Raw genomic sequence first — 8,565 nt, 5'->3', positions numbered from 1 at the left:
TTTTTTGGCTGCACCAAGCGGCTTATGGGATCTCAGTTCCCTGACCGGGGAGTGAACCCGGCCCTGGCAGTGAGAGCCCGGAATCCTAACCACTAGGCCACCAGGGAACTCCCAAGAAGACGTATTTCTCCCGATGCTCGCCTTCTGGGTGCTGAGACAGCATTTACTCAGATCCTAGTAGTGCATGTGCCTCCCTCGGGAACACATGGCCATAGGTGGCTGAGGGGCTCCAGGCCCATTTGCATGGATGGTCAAGAAGGAAAGTCTATGAAACAATGGAGGATTAGGCTGGTTGGGCATGTTGTTTGCCCTTTAGTCCTTATCTCCAAGGTACCACCTGTGCTGAAGCCTGCCTCTCTGGTAAGTTCTGCAGGGAGTCATTATGGAAACAGAGGTAACATGTGTGTATCAGCATCTTGGGCCTGAGGGCCCTAGGGGCCCACACAGACCCTGCCCCAAATCCACCCTCCCCTACGCCTCGGGATAACCTAATCATCTAGGGTCATTGGCCTTATCCTTGGTTGGGGTTGGAGACACAATTGCCCCTGGTTGAGAACTGTTGTTCTTCATAAGTTATGAAGATAGCGTTTTGGGGTATATCAGAGTCTCTGGAAGACCCATTTTTTTCCAAGAACCTATGACCCTGCTTCACCAGGCTGGCAAAACTCTGTGTTTGTGCTTCTGTTCTCCATGGAGGGAGAGGAAATTCAGCCTCATCAGGAGAGCACCTTTCCTGATACAGCCTTGAAAGAAGAGTGTTGATTCTAGACTCAGGTGTTTTTCATCTGGACCTGGTGGCTGCCTATGTCTGAAGTGTGTCCATAAGAGACTGTATTCATATCAAGTGGGCACATGCATTGAAGGCATGAATTTCAACCCATGCCTGAACCAGGAAAGGCATCTGAGCCAGAGCAGGTGATTTTCATTTGGCTCACAGCTCTTAGCAGACAGGGGAAAGGGTTTAAGGAATGCCTGTATACCTGAGGACTTGAGTGTTCTGGGTAGGGGAGGGGAGGGGAGATAGACCACTATCTGCCATAGGACTCCTAAAGTGAGAGATATTAAGACATCAACTCTCAGGAAATCGAAGGGCAGGAGAGGTAATAGTGTATGAGGAGCCTGGCATTATAAGCAAGCAATGTAGGTGCCACTCCTAGCCAGGTGTGGACAGTGGCCTGAATTTGCACCTAGTTTGCAAGGACGAGATGAAACATATAAATAGGATCTTCCCTAAATACATTTTGGAGAGAAGGAAAGGCAGCTCACATTTCTTTGTGCTTGCATGTTAAAACTTGAGTGGTCTATTTAATCGCACCAAGAGTCTTACAAGGGTTGTATTAATCTCATTTGAAAGGTAGGAAAATTGTGACACAAAGATGCTAAGTGACACCCAACCTGGAAGGTGAAAAGGACATGGGCTTCTGCATCTGACACAGCTGGGCTTGACTGCTGGCTCCATCTCCACAGCAGGGACCCCCGGGGACAAGCCACTCAGAGTCTCTGAGTCTCAGTGTGCTCACCTGTAGATGGAAATAATACCACACAGAGGCAAATAATTTGGGCAAGGCTTCATTTCTCTGCTGAGTCTTCAGGATAAAGCTGCATCTTCTCACTGTACCAATCACGTCAATTCTCCTGCGGTTTCCAAATGTACAGATTATTAAGGGAATTGTCTGAGAAATACTGCCCCACAGGGGAGGATCTGGGTCTTATTGGCAAGAGGGGAGAATTCAAGGAACCAGCAACAAGAAGGAGGGGACCACCATGGCACTGGGCCAGGGCCATGCAGGGATCCACTGAGGTCTTTCTCTTTCTGGAGTTTGCACTGTGGTTGGGGAGGAAGTAAATGAACAGCATTTAAGCTGGAGAGAGCAGGTAACATCCCCAGCCTTTGTAGGATAAGGGACAATTATCTGTCTTTACACACAGAAAGTAGTTCTCAACATGAATGGGCTGGGGCTTGGAGAAGGTCGCCCAGAAGTGAACTCAGAAGAAGGGTGGTATTCAAGGTGGCAGCTCGCTCTAGGTCCCAGGGGGGCTCTGCACTGAATCCCAGGGCAGGGGGTCGGGTGGGGAGCCTTTCCTACAGTGACCCTCTGAGCGGCATGGAGTGTGGCTAAGACTTCTCTTTCCTGTGGTTTGCTTTGGTTTTGCCTTCAGCGTTTTAGTGGAGTATAATTGCTTTACAATGTTGTGCCAGCTTCTGCTGTACAACAAAGTGAATCAGCTGAAATTTATACATATATCCCCATATCCTCTCCCTCTTGAGCTACCCTCCCATCCTCCCAACCCCACCCCCTAGGTCATCACCAGGCCTCAAGTTGACCTCCCTGTGTTATGCAGCATCTTCCCACTAGCCTTCTGTTTTAATTTGGTAGTGTATATATGTCAGTGCTACTCTGTCACTTCGCCCCAGCTTCCCCTTCCACCTCTGTGTCCTCAAGTCCGTTCTCTGCATCTGCGTCTTTATTCTTGTCCTGCCACTAGGTTCATCAGTATCGATTTTTCTAGATTCCATATATATGCCTTAGCATACAGTATTTGTTTTTCTCTTTCTGACTTCCTTCACTCTATATGACAGACTCGAAGACCTCCCTTTCCTGTGCATTCCAAGCCTGAGCTTGGGTCGGTACTTGGAGAGAGAACACTGCACAATCAGGCTAAGGACCAGGCTCCACTCTGGCTCCTCAGCTCCAGGTACTTTCCTCATTCAACTGTTACAGGGTTGAGAATTTCCTGCAGGTCGGAGCATCCTCAGAATCCTGACTCAGTAGATCTGGGTTGGGTCAGAGCCTGCACTAGTGACAACCTCCCCTACAGATTCTGGTGCACGAGGTCCCAAGAACCTGCTGTAAAGGACAAGATGGGCCTGAGAGGAGAGACAGAGGGAGAGGGTGGAGCCGGGTCACTTGGTGATGCCCCAGACATTTCATACAGAGCCAACAAGACCTGGACCCTGCTTGGGTGGCTGTATTTCCAAGGACAATTCCCTCATTCCTCAGCACCTCCAAGACTCCTGCCCAGAAGGATTCGGTGAGAAAGTCCCTCCAGGGGCTCACATCTCCTTTGGAGTAAATCCTCACACCCCACAGCAGCCCCCAAGGCCACCCTCCACCCCTGCTGATCTCCGATCTCATTTCCTTCCACTCCGGCCACACTGCCTGGGCTCTGACCACACTGATTCCTCGCTTGTCCCTAAGCAGCTTCAGCCCCTGCCTCCTCAGGGCCCTGTTCCTTCTTTTCCCATACACACCCCCATGACTTTGTCCTCACCTCCTTCATGGCTTTACTCACAGACAGAGTCCTGCTCTGACCATCTTATTCAGAAGTCACCCCCACCAGTACTCTGTGCTTTATTTTTCCTCTGTGGCATTTATTCTGATCTGATAAATTCTCATCTGTTGTGCATTTTAATTTTGATAGTCTGTTGCTGTGCAGTTGAGTTTAAGCTCCATGAGGAAGAGATTTGGTTTTTGTCTGTCTCTTTCAGTAATGTAATCCCAGCACTTAGGACAGTGCCTTGTACCTCGGAGAAACTTAGTAAGTACTTGTGGAATAAATGAATGTAAATGGCTGAGAGAGGAGGAATTTTAGTACCGTCAAGACAGGCCAGAGTGCTGGTTCATAAAGCTTCACTGCAGGTGGCAGTAAGGTACAGGGCTAGGACTCCGGTTGACGCTAGGATGCAAAATGAGTGCTATGGGAGGCATGGTGCTTGCTGCTGAGAACCAGGTCCCTTCCTCCACCTCAGTGCTCTCATGGCCTCCACGGTCTGTGCACAAGGATGGGCAACCTCTAATGCTTCCTTCTAAGGAGTGGCTTTTCTCCCATGTACCTGCTGCCACCCCAGCCTGGGGGGAGCCCAAAAGAGGCTCAGCGAAGAACCAGGGCATCTCTGCCCGAGCACAGGGCACTGTGGGATTGGGATGCGAGGCCCACCCTCTATGCCTCCATTTCATGCCTAGTGACCATTGATTATAACTAAAAGCAGGACACAACGCCCATCCCCCAGCACCAGCACATGCCTGGCCCAGGCAGGCCTGGCTCTCCTTGCCCTGGGAGAACAGTTTCCAGATCTGAAGTATCCCCTCTCCTCTCCAAGTCTCTCTACATCCTCTTCAGCCTTGTAGTCCTGTCTCCTCTGAGTATGTCTGTGTGCCTGGGTTGGCGATGACACGAGGGTCATCTCATCAACTATCTTCCTCACTTGTTACCTGTGCCTCACAGCTTAAAATTCAGTGACAAATCCCTTGCAGACCAGGATGTTGTGCTAACATTTACATCCTGCTCAGTGCTCAGCAGAGAGATAGTTTCCACGGATCATTTCCCAATGAACTAATAAATGAAATGATGGGGAAATGCACAAAGTGAATGAACAGGTTCGCAGCACTGACAGGCTAACCTTCTGTTGTCCTTCTGCACATGAATGCTTTATTCACAACAGCCAAAGGATGGAAACAACCCAAGGGTCTATCAATGTTTATCCGTGGTACATGGATAAATGAAACGTGTTGTATTCATACAATAGAACATCACTCAGCCATACAAAGGAATGAAGTACCGAGATGTGCCACAAATTGGGTGAGCCTCAAGAACATCACTGTGAGTTAAAAAAGCCAGACCCGAAAGGTCATACATTGTATGTATTTACATAAAATATCCAGAGTAAATAATAGAGACAGAAAGCAGAAGATCAGTAGCCAGGCCTGGGAGGAGGCAGGGAGGGAGAGATTGATGGGTATGAGGTTTTCTTTAGGGTTGATGGAATACTTTGAACTAAAGAGAGGTGGTAGTTGCACAATGTTGTGATAGTGCTAAATGCCACTGAATTGTATCCTTTAAAAGCTTAATTTTACGGAATTCTCTGGTGTTCCAGTAGTTGGAACTCAGCTCTCTCACTGCTAGGCCCCAGGTTTGATCCCTGGTCAGGGAACTCAGATCACACAAGATGCATAGCACAGCAAAAAAAAAAGATGTTAATTTTATATTTCATGAATTTCATTTCAATGAGAAAAGAATAACCAAACACAGAATTGAGTGTAAAATTCTTAAATCATGGTAAAGCTCATATACTTTCAGACTTAGGCAGCCTTTCTTGAGGTAACGTGCCTTTTTAAAAGTATTTGGTCTATTTTCCAATTCAAAAATAATATGTGGTCATTAAAGATAAAAAGAAGGAAATTAAAATTACCTTCAGTTTGCCGCTTAGAAAGAACAACCGTGAACACTCTTGTATACTCTTGCGGTTTTTGTAATGTATGTTACACGTGCACACACCCTACACACACGTGGACATATTTATGACACCAAGTCATATTAAATAGAGTGTTTGTAGCACAATTTTATCACGTATTGATGCATAATAATTTGGTAATGGAAGGACAAGAGAGGTAATAGTGTATGAGGAGCCTGGCATTCTAGTCAAGCAAGGTAGGCGCCACTCCTAGCCAGGTGTGGACAGTTGCCTTGAATTTGCACCTAGTTTGCAAGGACCAGAAGAAACATATAAATAGGATCCCTAAGATCAGGCATAATAGACATTGCCCTCTGCCTGACAGATCGGGGGGAAACTCAGCTAGCAACGCACTTCTCCTGATGTCCATGGCTCCTTTTTCTGCCCTAGATACGGCTTCAGAACCAAAGAGCTCACCACCCAGAGCAGAGCAGAAGCGGGTTGTGACTGTCCTGGCAGAGGCCCCAATGCCAGACCTGCCCTGACACTTCCCTGGGACCAAAACCAAAGCAAATTGTCCACCACTGTCGGGCTGCACCTCGCAGGCCTGCAAGCCTTGTAGATGCTCAGCCTTGAGACCAAAGAAACAGCCAGAGACAGGGACAAAGATGTTCGCGGCTTATTGGACAGGGGATCTTACACATCCAAAGCAGAAGGGTCCTAGAGCGACTCCCCACCGTGGACGGCAGGCAGCACATGGCAGCAACCTTTGACACTCGGGGAGAAGGAGGCTACGATTTATAAGGGGAATAGACATCAGGTTGGCCTATCAGTTACCATGGGAAGCAGCAGCTGGGGCAGGGCAAGCACTGCATGCCGTCAGCAGATACTAGTTAAGCCCTCTCATTAAGAGGATTGGATAGTCATGTGAGTGAAGCAGGGGCTGGTCGAGCAGGGGGTGTAGAGACAGCAAGAGAACAGCCACCTTGAGGGGCCTGACCACACCCTCCCCCCCTCCCTGCCCTGCATGACCCTTACCATCTTGGTCCGCCCCCCTTCTGCGATGTCCCTGGGGTCAGGTGTACAGAGGTGCACTGCCACCACACACCACAAACGCAATCAGACAACAGCAGCTAGAGACTACTGAGAGTCCAAGGAGTGGGGAAACTTTGCAGCCGGGCGCTTATCGGGTCAATTTTTCATGGAATTGCAGAGAGGACAACAGTAGTATCTCGCTGTAGACCCAGTGATCAGACTCATTTCACAATGAGGCCGCTGTTGTCGCCCTGTCCCCAAACAGATTCCCTCCGCTCAGACGAAAGAAAAAATGGAAGACGCCAACAGGCCCAACCCGGGGAAGATCATGACCATTAGCAAAACACAGGCAGTGACAGCCTTCTGACATGACACCCGCCTGCCTGTGGTTTTTCTCCTGGGCTGCAGCACCGTCCCCCCAGTCCACTGTCACTCCCGCAGCCTGTGCCAAATACTGCAGAGGGGGTGTAACAGACCACAGCGGTACTGTAACGGTGTCTCTCTACAGCACAGGGCCGGGATTGATTACCTTGATAGTCTCAGGTGGGGCCAGGTAGAAGACAGGTGAAATCTGTGAGCCCCTTTCCAGTCCGAATCCCCATGGGGTGGCAAAGCCAAACCACCAGGGACTTACCTGCCAGTCCCAGGCCACGTATAATATGTTCTCCTCAGGGTAGATATAGCGGCAAAAGTGAGTTATGTCCTGACCCTTAGTTGGCAATGGTCCTTGGGTGGTCAAGAGTAAACGCGGATGGTGTTGACTAGTTGCCTCTGGGTTAACACGGTGTAGGCACTGGGGCAATTGCTCCTTGATGTTTAGTTATAAGTTCCTTTGACTTGAGTTAGCCACCTGGTCGACAGGTTGTGAGGGCGGGTTTCCCATCTCAATTGTTGTTTAAGTCATGCACTTATCTTTCAAATACTTCAGCAGAGGTTGGGATGTAAGGCAGGTGGAAATGCCAGCATATGGCATTTTTATGGGCCCATACCTGAACTTCAAGGCCCCTAAAGTGCGGTATTTGGCATAGCTTGACGGCTCGGGTGGGCCTTTTGTAACATCTTCCGCCTGGTGTAAGGCTCTGTGGGCTGCATGTGGCTTTGCTCCATCACACTGGACTGCTTGCTGCTCTGCCCCTTCCGTAGCTGGGACCAGAAGCCCAAGTACCCTTATTATTTTGCTATTGCCACAGGCCCCAACCAAACCCTTCGGGGTAACTGGCCACGTCCAATTCACAAGCCTGTCCCTGAGTTAATACCCTTGAAGCCTGTGTCTGTAATTGTTTAGTGATGGTGGGTCAGGGGTATGTTTATTTTGTAAATAACAAAAATACCAAAAAGGCTCTTGCATTCTGTCTGTATTCATCAGCCCTCCCCGGGCACTCAGGTGAACCACAAGCAGCAGGCTGCCCCTTTTAAACTGGAAAGAGACTCAGAGCTTAACAGGATGTCATCAACATAATGGAAGAGAAAGACTCATCTCAAGGCAGTCAGCAGCCACAGGGCCGCACATGCTGGTGGATGGCCACCCCGGGATCACCCCTGCAACTCTCCCTTCCCCGTCCTCATTCCCCAACATCTTGGCTGAGGTGCTCTCTGAACGCTAAGGTGATGTGTGTGTGTAGTTTTATGAATGGCAGTGGCAGGTGTCCAGAACACAGTTAGGGTCAAATTGAGTCAGTCAACAAAGGAAGGAAATTGCCCCAATTCTTGATGAGAGTTTTCAGAAAACCAGGGCTGGGAGGCTCAGCTTACAGGGCAGGTATAAATAGCCAGCGTCTGCCCAGGAAAGTCCAATTTGCCTGAAGATTTTGAAGCCCTCGAGGAAGCAACTGTGAGTGTCTCTGTCCTTGCCTTTCATTTTGTTTGCCCAAGGTGCACCAAAAATCTCTGGGCTGTGTGGGTGGGTTATCCTACTGGTGTTGAGGAAGGCAGGGGCTCTGTAGCTGTTCCAGTCTAGGAGGGTGCGTGGTGGAGGTGGGGGCCCAGTGGGGTAATAAGGGGCCCTGGTCACTCTGTCCCTTTGCTCAGCGGGAGATGTGTTTCCTGGGCTGGGAGAGGGTGGGTCAGTTGGATGTACATTGTCCGGAAGCCCCCGTGGAAAATTCAATTCACCTCACTCTTGGCAGGAGGCACTGCTCTGATCAGGAAGCCCCTGTTCTCCCACTACCACAGCCTGCCTGGTGACCCCCTGTCCTCTGCAGAGGTCCTGGGGCTTTGATCTCAACCTCTGCAACCCCCATGAGCCCTTTCCATGCTCATAACTTGACAGGTCCTGAGAGAGCAAAGGGGCCCAACATTGGGGCTGACCCAGGTCCTGCACCCACCCGGATCTCACTTAGTGCCTGAGTCCCTTTCCG

This window comes from Hippopotamus amphibius, chromosome 5 (assembly GCF_030028045.1).
Source record: "Hippopotamus amphibius kiboko isolate mHipAmp2 chromosome 5, mHipAmp2.hap2, whole genome shotgun sequence".
NCBI lineage: Eukaryota > Metazoa > Chordata > Mammalia > Artiodactyla > Hippopotamidae > Hippopotamus > Hippopotamus amphibius.
This window is presented reverse-complemented; position numbering follows the sequence as displayed.